Source organism: Canis lupus, chromosome 3, assembly GCF_048164855.1.
Source record: "Canis lupus baileyi chromosome 3, mCanLup2.hap1, whole genome shotgun sequence".
In the NCBI taxonomy this organism is placed as follows: Eukaryota; Metazoa; Chordata; class Mammalia; order Carnivora; family Canidae; genus Canis; species Canis lupus.
In genome coordinates, this window is record NC_132840.1 from 46,979,174 (window position 1) to 46,991,334 (window position 12,161).

Here is a 12,161-nt window from a genome sequence, read left to right on the forward strand (position 1 = left end):
ACAGCTAGAGCGAGGGGAGTGGGGTTCCTGGGAGGGGACCCCTCAAGTGTGTCAGGGGTGAGAGGGATGTTGGAAATTCCAGCAGCAAACCCAGCTGGTTGAGGAGGCCAGTTTCACAAGCAAGGAGCCTCCAAGCAGGTGAGGCCAAGGTGGTCCCCAAGATCCCGACTCTCCCTCTGTGGTCCCCAAGATCCTGACTCTCCCTCTGACAAATAAATGAATGAATTCAGCATCCCTGCATGCCACCTGTGCAGGGGGATGCAGAAGATGGAGGAGGACCCTGGCTAGGAACTCAGGTGGCCACTGAGGAGGGGCAAAGTGGCCCTTGGGCCGAGGGCTGCAGGGGACCACCCAGTCTGGCTGGGCCGAGAACAGAGCCACATTACCCCAAAGCAGGGGCTCGGTAGTACAAGCATGGCCTCAAGTCATGACCTGTGCCCCAAGCAGGAGGCAGCTCCTGGACTCAGATGTCGTCTTGGCAGGGATGGGAACGAGGGAGACCCTCTGAAGAGCAAGAGGTGATATCAGCCCCTCTAGGGAGGGAAGGCTTAGAGTTAAATGCTTCTTGAAAAAGCCTGAGTTGGAGACCAAAGACCATTTTAGGTGGAAAGAGGCTGAGTTAGTTTGTTGACAATTAAAAAAATAGTTATCCGTTAACAAACACATATCTGCATATCTGTAGAGTTTTAGCCTAGTATTTGGTTTTCCACAACCTGCCCAGGAAGTGGGGCTTAGAAAGGTTGACCAGCCCTGGGCCACCCAGTGGGCAGAGATGGGCTCTGAGCTCCGCCCCAGAGCCTGCAGGGAAGAGCCGGAGGGAGGCTGGCCATGCCTGGGAGGGCCTGGGAACCGGGAGTCTGGAGAGTGGCTTTGCCGCCAGCTTGTCGTGGGACCTCTGCGAAGCCGCTTCTCTCAGCCTGTTTGCAGAGTGGTCAGCTTCCGTGATTGCAGGAGATAGGGCTGCGGGAAATAAGGACATTTATTCCACGGTGTTGCTGCTCCCTGGAGGAAGCTGACTTGCTCTGTGAAACATGGTGGTGAAATCGGTGGTGGGGCACCTCCACTGGGATCCCACGGGTGGGCTCTGGAGGATCTGATGGGAACCAGGGGCACTTGTCCCGGCCTGGCCACCAGGTGGCAGCACAGCCCACTCTTGAAATTGTGTGTGTGGGGCAGGTGGGGTGCGGGTGGAGTCCGGGATGCAAGTGATGAGTGAGGGTACAGGCAGGCAGTTGCAGGGAAAGAAGAAAGGGCCAAATTCCCTAAGCTCCCTTCTGGCCCTCCTGGACCGGCTTTTCTTGCCCCTTCCTCCCAGGTTGTTGTGGACAAGGTGGGGCCCTGAGTGTCTGACAGGCCAAGGACCTGTGTGTGTCCAGCTTGCCCAGTGGGCAGGAAACCCTGTTTCTAGCCACAAACCTCAAACCAGCCACCCTCAACAACTTCAGAGGATCCAAAGGGAAAAGACCTCCTTCCGAGTCAGGAATTTGTGCAGGTCCCAGGGCAGCCTCGGCCTGTACTCAGCATGTCCCAGGCTCCCTGAGGGTAAGGTGGAGGGACTCCAGCCCTCAAGGAAGACCCTTCCTGACCTGCCCCTGCCCACATCCCTCGGATACCCTGGACTTTTTTGTGGCTCCTTGAATGCATCTTACCTGTGTCTTCACACGTTTCCTGCTCTTTTCCAGAGAGCTTTCCTGCCAACCCTGACTGCCAATCTCCTGGTGGGGAGGCAGGCTGCTGTCTTTCCAGGCCTTGCAGCATCTGTGGGAATGAAGGGCTGGTTCAAGGTGGCTGCAGTTGCAGTGTGTGTGTGTGTATGTGTGTGTGAGAGAGAGAGAGAGAGAGAGAGAGAGAGAAGAAGGTGTGAGCAGGGGACAGAGGGAGAGGGAGAGAGAATTTTAAGCAGGCTCATGCTCAGTGCAGAGCCCAAAGCAGGGCTTGATCCCACAGCCCAGAGACCATGACCTGAGTTGAAGTCAAGAGCCGGATGCTTAACTGAGCCCCTTAGGTGCCCTAAATTTGCAGGTTTTCATCCAGAGTTGCCCATGCCTGGTGGCCAGGCCTCAGAGATGAAGATGCCAGCCCAAGTTCCAGAATTACAACTCTCTAAAGAGTCTGGGGCCTCTGACAAAATGACTCTTATGGATACAAATGCATAGAAGTAGGAACCAAATCACCTGTCCAGTGAACACCTCAGTCTTGTTGGCAATTTGGATGAAATTCTTAAAATCCTGGGTTAGAGTCCATGAAGCTGGTTTGGAAGCAGAGGCGGGGACCTAAAAGAAGACCGAAATGATGTGGGTACTTAAGATGTAGAGGCTGGAAGAGAAGTGGGGCTGAGGAGGTGCAGCCTGTGATGTGAAGGGTGCTCCACTCGATTCTGCAGCATCCTCCCTGGCTGGGATCCTCTTTTGCAAGCGCAGGTAACAGGTGGATACAGGCTGTGGTGTGGGAGCTGCAGTTTACACAGATGACCACGGGATGGCGCCAGAGGACCAGGCCTGGCCGCTCGTGCCTCCCTGCTGCTACCCCCCCCCCAACCTCCCCCCCCATCGCCCTCCCCACTGGTCTGCCTCCTGGACCAGACCTGCCCCATATTCTGGTCCCATACTGGTATTCCCAGCTACCAGCGTCTCTTTCTGACCCCCTGTATGTTCGCAGGTGTGGTCAGTCTCCTTAGAGCCCGGGCTGGGCACAGAGGGGACCTCAGCTACTGATGACTGAGTAGATGGGTGAACAGCGTCAGCTGTGACCCTCACCTGAAGGAGCACAGTGCTGTGGGAGCAGTTCTAGCTCCTGGGAGAGAGTAGGAGGGAGGCCGTGGGCCCTGGTGGCTGGGCTAGGGGAGGATGCAGGCGCTGAAAGACATTATGGGCCGCTGTCCTCATGGAGATGCCACTGCTGTGGAGTCCCCTCTGTGCTTCCTGCCTTCCCTCCTTCACAAGGCACCCCATGCAAGCCAGAGGTGCAAGCTGGAGTCATGAGGCTGTTCCATTCGCTAACAGCATCTTTTCAGGGGAACTTTTACATCTGCCCACTCAAGTGCAGAGCAGAGCTTTTGGATGAACGTGCTCATTCCTGTGTGTGCTGGAGGATTTGTCTTCACTCCCTCCACAACCCAGGCCTGTCCACACATTGGAGTTATTTCCTGGCCACTAATGGCACTTGAGTCCCTGGCCTCTGGCTCTGAACATGGTTTATCATTGTTTGCTCATCATTCCCAGCCTTGACCTTGTCCTGTTCTCCCATCCCGCCCCACTCCCACAGCTTGCAATTCCCCCCCTTTCCTGTCCGTTCATTTCAGCCCTGCTCCCCACTGCCATCCCCCAGAAAGTTCTCACAGACTGCCCCAGGCCCCTGGGACACCTCCCTCTTCTGAGCTGCTTGGCACTAATGGCACTAACTGCCTGAACCAGGGCCTTCATGACTAAGCTCTAGGGAGGCCTTTCCCATCTAGTAGTAGTTGAAAGAGTTGGAAGGGGGAAGGATCCAGCACTTGCTGAGTGTATTCCAGACACTTTATCATGTCACTAATCTTCTCACATGACTATAAAGTAAGACAAGGATAAACTAGTTTTAATTTTGTGAAAATTGAAGCTGAGAAAGTGGAGCCTCAGTTCCATCCAGCTCGGTTCCATCCAGCTCCATGCCATTCCTGCCCCGCAGAGCTGCTGCTCAGAGTTGAAAACTCCCACAGCACACAAACGTGGAGGGTCAAGTGGCAGCTGACTCACAATGAAGCCTCTGTACAATGTCCCAAATCTCAACTACGTGAAAAATAGGAATGGGAATGGTGCTGCTGATGAACCAGAAACTGCCTAACACCTTAAGGGTGGAGGGTAGCTGGCCTCATGAGAGAGGGGTGGCCAGAGGCCCTGGAGGAGGGGTTCTAGGGACTCAAGAGGGCCTGGGCTTCTGGCAGAGCAACTGCTTATAGAGCACCTCAGTGGGAGCCAGCAGGTGAGCTGAACCCCCATCCCTGCCACCCATGTGTATGTGCCACTCACGCACACACGTGGGTCAAGCAGAGAACACAGGTACCTGTGTTTGGGGGGAGCGGGGAGGAGCAAGTGTGGGTGCTATAGTTGAAGAGGTAGGCAGTGTCTCCGAAAGCTGGCAACACCCAGGAAGAATGGAGAGCCCCGTGCACAGAGCACTAGGGATTGCACAGTGGTACATTCTATTCTATTCCCCCAAAATGAGTGAAGGCAGACTGTGGGAAACTGATTTGGTGCCTGTGGCTAGAATGAAACTCAGATACAAGGATGAACCCCATGAATCATGGCCTCAAACTCCAAGGGAGTTATGTCACCAGAACAATTTAGAATAGGTGTGGTCAATATCCTTAGAGAGCTGTAGTAGAATATTGGGCCCTCGAAAACATAAACTAGAGAATTTGGAAAACTAAAATCTAGTCATGGAAAAACAATAAATACGCTGAATAGTAGAGTGGACATAGCTGAAGAGCAAATAGTGAGTTAGAAGATTAAGTTGAGGACTGTTAGATTGCAACGCTAAAAGGATAAAGAGATGGAAGGGACAAGATAAAAGTGAGGAGATACAAAGAATGAAATTTTGCTTCCTAGCCCAAAAGAAGACAAATGTGGGGGAGAAATTGTCCAGGATTGAGGCTGTGTCCTAGAACTCTGAGTAAAATAGGTCACCAGTGCCAGGCAGGATGAATGGAAAGAGATACACTACTGGACAGAGTATTGACATTTTAGAAATTTGATAACAAATTCTAAATTCTAGACAGAAACCAGGCTACTTGCAAACTACATACTGCTAGAAGCAAGAAGAAAATGAAGTAATTGTCTTCAAAATCTAAGGGAAAACAATTTCAAACAATTCTATACCCAGCTAAATGTAAGAATAAAACCACATCCTGAAGACATGTGATTTCTTGTAATGTTTAGTGTTGAAAAAAATTCCCTTTTGAAAATAATGCTAACTGATATACTCTAGCAAGAAGAAAAAATAATCCAAGAAATGAAATACAAGAACCAATAAAATATATTAATTCTAAATAAGTGTTGGTTGTGTAACAATCTGGAGCTAAAATCACAGATATCAACAAGGGAGTTAAGGAGTTATGGAACGGAGGAGAGTAAAAGTATGTTAAAACTTTTGTTTTATATTTATATTTATATGTTATATTTATATATTTTAATATATATTATGTTTATATAAATTTATATTTATTAAAACTATATGTTTGGGGGGAGGGTGGATATAGATTCTGATTAATTCTAGTACTTGTATAATAAGACTTAAGTATGTGCATGAAAATATTGAGGGAAATCTCCACAAAAATAGAAATAGAATATATAACTTGTAAGCTATTAGAAGGAAAAACTGAAATGGAAAAAGTGAAATCCAAAAAATATGTGGAAAAAGGAAAAAACAAAACATAAATAGAATACAGAAGTAATATCAGGAGTAAGTCCAAAGATTTCAATAATTGCAATAGATGTGAATGGGTTAAAATGTGGAGAAAAATCTCCATAGATGAGACCCACAATCCTGTCTTTAAGGAACACACATAAATGGTAACAACTCAGGAAGGTTCTAAATAGAATAGAGGGACACTTGGGTGGCTCAGCGGTTGAGCATCTGCCTTCAGCTCAGGGTGTGATCCCGGAGTTCCAGGATCAAGTCCCGTATCCGGCTCCCTACATGGAGCCTGCTTATTCCTCTGCTAGTGTCTCTGCCTCTGTCTCTCTCTATGTCTCTCTTGAATAAATAAATAAAATCTTAAGAAAAGAAAAAAGAAAAGAGAAAAAGAGCAATGGCAAAGTTGTTGATTGTTAGACCAAGTTCAAGAGCCTTGCTCCCCAGTGGAAGTAAGGGGAATAGGAAAAAGCAGGATAGCTATGAGAGATGACATTTGGAAGGCAGGGCTAGGGGGCTGGGAGAGTGGGGACAAGATGGCAAAAGGAGGCCTCTTCTGGCTGAGGAGGTGAGAGCTGGGAGGGATTGTCTCCCAAGTGCAGGGAAGGCATGTATGTAGCGGGTGAGTCTGGGCTTGCCGACGGTTACCGAGTGCCAAGCATCTCCCAAGTGGTATATATGAATTATCTAATCCTTGAGGTGTGTGCTATCAATACATCCATTTTGCAGATGGAAAACCCAGGATGTACCCAGGGATAGTGAATCCTAGCAGGGTCGGGATTTGAACTTGGGTCCATCTGATGCCAATTCTGCTCTTAACCTCTAAACCATATGAAGAACATAAATCACCATAAACAGGTGCTCTTAACCCTGCTCTGGGTGCCCTACTAGGGAGATGGTCTGTCAGTTTTATCCGACTTTTTAAAAAAGATTTTATCTATTTAATCATGAGAGACACACACAGAGAGAGGCAGAGACACAGGCAGAGGGAGAAGCAGGCTCCACGCAGGGAGCCTGATATGGGACTTGATCCCGGGATTCCAGGATCACACCCTGGACTGAGGGCAGGTGCTAAACCGCTGAGCCATCCAGGGATCCCCTTATCTGACTTAAAGAAGTCTATGATCCAGGAAATATTAAGAATCCCCGACTCACATTGGGTTACCGTCCAGAATTAGAAAGGAGGGACTCTGAGAGCCTGGCGGGGGTGGGGTGGTGGTGGTGCTGGCCTCACAGCCCCTGGGGCCACCGGCAGCCTGGGCAAGAGGTCCTGGGATATAGACTGTGCCAGCCATTCTGACAGTCCCATGAGTCAGGACAGGAGGACATGTGGTTCCACCCAGGTTCTCAGAGAAAGAAGAGACAGACTCTCTGAGAACACCTCTGTAGTCCAACCCTGCCATCGCAGATAGGGCCTCTGAAGCCCCAGTCACCCATGGCCCTACAGCTGGTTGGTGGCCGATGGTCGCAGCCAGGGAGTGGTCAACACCCTCCCATCTCACTGCCCTGACCTCGATGACCCAGCCTCTCCTCCCACGGTGTGATGTCCAGGACTGAAGGAAGAGCCCAGTTCTACAGGGAACCTGTGAGGTGGCAAAGGGACCAGAAGAAGCTGTCCGCCTGTGGCCAAATGAATTGATTTTTTAAAATTGTGGTAACGTACATGTAAAACTTACCACTTTAACCATTAAAAATGCACAATTCAGTAGCCAGTAAGTACATTTGCCATGCTGTGCAACCAGCACCACCAGCTAGTTCCAGAACTTTCTCATCAGCCCAAAGCCATTTGCCGGCACTCTCCTCCCTCAGTCCCCAGAAACCACCAATCTACTTTCCGTCAGTGCATTTGCCAATTCTGGAGATTTCATGTGAATAGAATCCAACAATGGCATTCCATTGTTCCACAGCCAGCTTCTCTCCCTTAACGTGGTTCGTCCACGCGGTAGCATCCAGGTTCATTCCGTTTTATGACCTAATAATATTCCATTGTGTGGACGGATTACATTTTAATGTTTACCATTCAGCTGTTGAAGGACACCTGGGTTGTTTCCATCTTTCGGTGATTGTGAAGAGTGCTGCTATGCACACTGATGTACAAGTTTTTGTTTGAGCACCTGCTCTCAGTTCTTTTGGGTGCATACCTAGGAGTGAAGTTGCTGAGTCATCTGGCAATTCATGCTTAACTTGTAGAGGAACCTCCGAACTAATGTCCACAACAGACTGGATTGTTCCTGGCCTTAGCTTCTCTCAGCACCCTCTTTCTTGGGCAGCTTCCCGCCACCCCCTGCTGCCGCACCTGCTCTCCTGGGTTCCAGACCCATTGCCCGTGCCTGCATGACCCCTCACACCTCCCAATGCCTGTGCTTTGCCCCTGTTTTCTGCCATTCTCTGTCCCTGGAGCATGGGTCCCAGCGGGTGACAAGCCCCAGCCTCAGGCTGGCCCCTGGGCCACAGGTCACAAGGGTAGGGGTGCTACACCTACTGTGTGCTGCTGGTCTAACTATACCTGATGTCCCACTTCATCCACCGCAAGCCCTGAGGCAGATACTGGTATTGTCCCATTTGTGGATGTGGAAACCAAGGCTCAGAGAGGTTCAGCCACTTGCCCAAGACCACACAGCCGGTAAGTGGTGGAGTGTGGGCTTAAAACAGTCTGTCTCCTCAGGGGTTAAGACTTGAGGCTCCTGGGAAGAGCCCACGACCCCTCAGACTTTTGGAAAGGAAGTTCAGAGATGAGGTCATGGGCTCCAGCAGATAGATGTAGGAGAGATGGTGGCTCTGGGGAGAAGTGCCTCTCTCGGGGGGTGAGGTCAGAGTGAGGGTCCTCTCAGGGGGTGGCGGTCATCAGATCCCACATTTCCTGGCTGCTGTGGCCCTCAGGGGCCTGCTGAGTCCTGGGGGAGTTGACAGACAGTCGAGAGATGATGATTTTGCTCCAGTGGGACCAGAACCCAACATGCGGTTTCTCGGTGCCACGGCTTGTATCACCACTGGCAGGCTGCGAGGGAAGGGGACACCCCAAGGCAGAGTATAGTCCTCAGCCCATCAAGGACCCAGGCGGGTGGTCTCCCGGCTCTAGCCATCGGAAGCTCTTCCCCACTGGAGTCTCTGGAAAACAGTTTCTGGATCCAGGAAGCTGAAGATCAGCTCCCCGATGGTGGAGACCTGGATGAGTACCTGTTGCTTTGTGGAGTCCACAAGAGGGAGAGAGGAGGGTGGCGGCGGGGTGTTTAGCCTGGGACAGGAAGGAGGAGCAGGAGTTAGCGAGGCAGGGGAAGGGGAGGGCCCAGGGGGAAGGGATAATGTGTGAAGGCCCCAGGGCCGGAGGGGCATCACAGCCTGGGGGGGTGCTGAAGCCAGCCCACCTGATGGCTAGTGTAGACAGCACCCCAAGCACGTGGGGGAGGAGGCGGAGGCGGGCAGAGACTCTACCCCGCCCCTACCTGGTGGCCTTAGCTTGTTCTGACACCTTCGCCATCAGCCTCCTGTCACAGTGACCTGCCTACCCCCTACCCCCTGGGTGACTTTCAATGTCCTCTAGATCAGACTTTCTTAGCCTCATCTGTACCTGCCACAGGGACTGGTTGGCACCTGGTGAGTGTGCACAGGACCCATAAATAAATATATGTTCGAATTAACTGACCCATCTCACAGAGAGAGCAAAAACTAGGGTTAGGTGAGGGTGAGGAACCTGTGTCCCTGCTGAAACCCTGAATCCTGGGGAGGGGCAGGGCAGCCCCCTGGTGGGGCTTCCAGACGGCAAAGGGTGTCTTTAAAGGAGCCAGATGGGGAGGAAGAGAAAACAGGCCTCCACAGCTCTCCTGGGATGTGAAGCACCTTCTTGAAAACTTGGAAGGCTCCCTGGAAAAGTCGATCCCAAGGTAGCTGGCTCCTCTTGCCCCAATGGGCTTGTGACCCACTCTCTCTGGGACCCAGGTCATTCCCGTTCAGGCAGGGGCTCCTCTCCTCCGGTTTGCAGGCCTGGGAGGGAGCAACAGGAAGTGGGAAGAAGGCAACGGCCTTGCTCAGGGACACTGGTTAATTCATCGGGCTTTGCTGCTTTCCGCAGCTCTGCACCCTCTAGCTGAATATTCAGGCTGGCTCCTGGCTTAGCCCTGCCTGCGTCTGTGCAGCTCTATTTTTACAGCCCTGGTGATGGCTGATGAAAACATTTAAAAAGACACAAAAATTAAAAAATTTAAAAGTCGGGTGCCAGCTGTTCTGTTTAGAAAAGCAGCATGACATCTGCGTTCTGTCTCACGGAAGTGCATGGTATCCTCACCCCCAGCCCACACCCTGAGGCCCAGGGGCTTGGGACAGCTGGCTCAAGCCCCCATGTTTGCCACTCACCCTCTGCATGACCTTAGGCAAGCCCCTTCCTGTCCTGTGCCTCAGTTTCCACTATGTGATAAAGAGAAATCTGGACAAGTTGATCCTGGCTTGAATTTGGGTGATTCAAGAACAGTTTCCCTGCAGGAGCCAGGTGTGATGAGGAAGCAGCTCCTTTTCTGTTCCAACATCCCCTCCTTCTCCATCCCTTTGACTAATTCCCCTGAAAAAGTTCTACTTTTTAACCTGGAGGAAGGGTCCTGCCAGGATCCTTGCAGTGGGTTGGGAGGCTGTAGGAACAGGGGTTCTAGTCTTGACTGTGCAACTCACTTGCAGTGTGACACCTACACATGTAATCTTTTGGGTCTGTTTCCATATATGTCAAAAGGAGGAGGCGGGTAACAATGCCCACCCTGCTTGCCTCACACAGCAGTGGTCGGAATCCAATGTCACAAAAAGTGTATGTAGTTGATGATACTCAGGGTCCCTTCAATGTCACCAATTTTCATGTACTCCAGTCCAGATATTAACTGAGCGCTTCAGGTGCTGGAACATTCATAGTAGTTGACACACGGGGTGGGGGCAGCTACCGGGCGAGGTGATTTCTGAGCTAGCCTGGTGAGGAGCAGTATTGCCTCTCAGTTCCCCTGGGGGCAGAATGGCCAGGATGGGACGAGGATACACCCCCGTGACCTCCTCCCTGGCGGAATGTGGTGGCCACACCAAAATCTCTCTCCTATGTGGTCTCTGCAATGTGACCTCACCTCTCCCCTTGAATCTGGGTGAACGTGAACTCACCTCGGAGCAATAGAACGTGCAAAGAAGGCAACCTGAAGCTTAGGATAGCAAGGCAATGTGGTTTCCACTTCCTTCGTGGGAATGCCATGGAATCAGTGCTGCCGTCTGAGGCTCTTGCCATGCGGTATGGCAGCCCAGCCAGCCCTCTCCCCAAGCTCTGAGCTCACACCAAAAGAGGTGCCCAGGGTGCCCCCAACCCCTCAGGACTGCAACTGCATTCAGACTGCCCAGGAGAGGACTCCTGAAACTCCTCCCAGAAATCATGAGCAACAATAGTGTTGTTGTCTCTCTCATTCACTAACTCTCGGGGGACCATAGTAGCTGGTTCACAGGTGGTGAGTGCAGAGTGGACAGCAAGTTCTCCTTCAGAAATCTCAGGGAAAGACCATGGTCCAGAGCCGGAGTGGTGGCTTTGGCAAAGCATAGCTGTGGACCGTTTGCTGAGCTGGCTTCTCTGGGGGCTCCGAGAGCCTCTTCTGTCAAGTGAGTGATGGCAAGATGATAGCTGTGATCAGCTTTACTCATGCTCACCAGAACTTCCATTCCCCGCCCCACCCCACCGCCCCAGAGGAGGTGTGGCCTTGTAAATCGCTGTCCAGGGAAACCGAAGCAAAAGTGGTAGCTGAGCACATCCTGGAAGGAAAGCCCATATGTGGTTCTCCATGGTCTCTGACTTGGCCTCATGTCAAGATGGTGATGTCACAAGACACCAACACCTCTTACTCTGTGCTCCTGAAGGTCTGTGAAGAGAGAGACCCTTCCTGCTAAGCCCAACCTTTGTGATATGAAGCCACTGAGATGTGTGTGTGTGTGGGAGGGGAGTTTGTTACCGCAGCATAAAATAACTTTCTTGACTGATGCAATGATAAAAATAAAAAACAAAGATTTCTCATTTTATGGTTGAGAGTCTGGGTCATCTTTGACATTCAATTAAATGCTAGCTCTTATTGCAGTACCAGTTCTGGTAGCTTAGGTGGGTTTTCCCCAAAGCTCATGCTGAGACAAGATTTGTATGCAAGAAGTGTATCTGGAAAGTAATTCCAAGGAGCATGGATAGGGGAGTGGAAAGGAGGTGGTGAAGAAGAGGGGGTTCAGTCATAAGGTATAGGGACCAGCCAGTTACTGATATTCACAGCTGGGGTTCAGTCTGCCAGAGACCTCTGGGAGACTGCTCAACAGGCATCAGGTTGTCCCCACACAGAGGGGCAGGGAGCTGGGGATTTGCCTGGCTGTGCCCATTGGTCTTAGCTGAGGGTGGCTCCCGGGGGCTCAGGGCCCAGGGGCTCATGTGGAGGAGCAGGACCTGGGTGCGGGGTAGGCATCTGCCTTCACAGCCAGGAAATGGGGCTCAGAGGGCTAGGGCATGCAGACCCAAGTTCGACCCCAGCTCCCTGACTTCCAGGCTGGCCTGGATCACCTGACTGTGACATGTGAGAAGTGCACACTGGGATGGCCTGCGGGGTCAGACACCCAGCACCGCGTGGGAAGAGACTGCGTGGGTGCTGTGAGCAGCTGTGCTGCACCTGCCAGAGTCACCGTGACCGTGGCCATGACCGAGCGGGCTGCAAGTGAGCCGCGTGCGCACTGGCCAGGCCTCAGCCGCCGAGCCTCACTGCTGCTGGGTGCTCACGCCCACAGCACCGGGC

General features: G+C 51.7%; 1 long non-coding RNA gene across 4 annotated transcripts; it reads right to left on the reverse strand.

Annotated features, from left to right (window-relative positions):
• Nucleotides 1-173: 173 nt before the first annotated feature.
• On the reverse strand, nt 174-10,048 carry LOC140630504 (uncharacterized). 4 transcript variants are annotated; one of them, XR_012028258.1, is made up of 6 exons: nt 9,739-10,048; nt 7,895-8,623; nt 7,065-7,529; nt 2,175-2,273; nt 1,650-1,758; nt 174-960 (listed from the first exon to the last, which is right to left on the reverse strand). It is a non-coding gene; the product is annotated as an uncharacterized lncRNA (long non-coding RNA). The 4 variants fall into 4 exon arrangements; XR_012028261.1 differs by lacking the exon at nt 7,065-7,529; XR_012028259.1 differs by lacking the exons at nt 7,065-7,529; nt 7,895-8,623.
• Between the last annotated feature and the right edge of the window lie 2,113 nt (nt 10,049-12,161).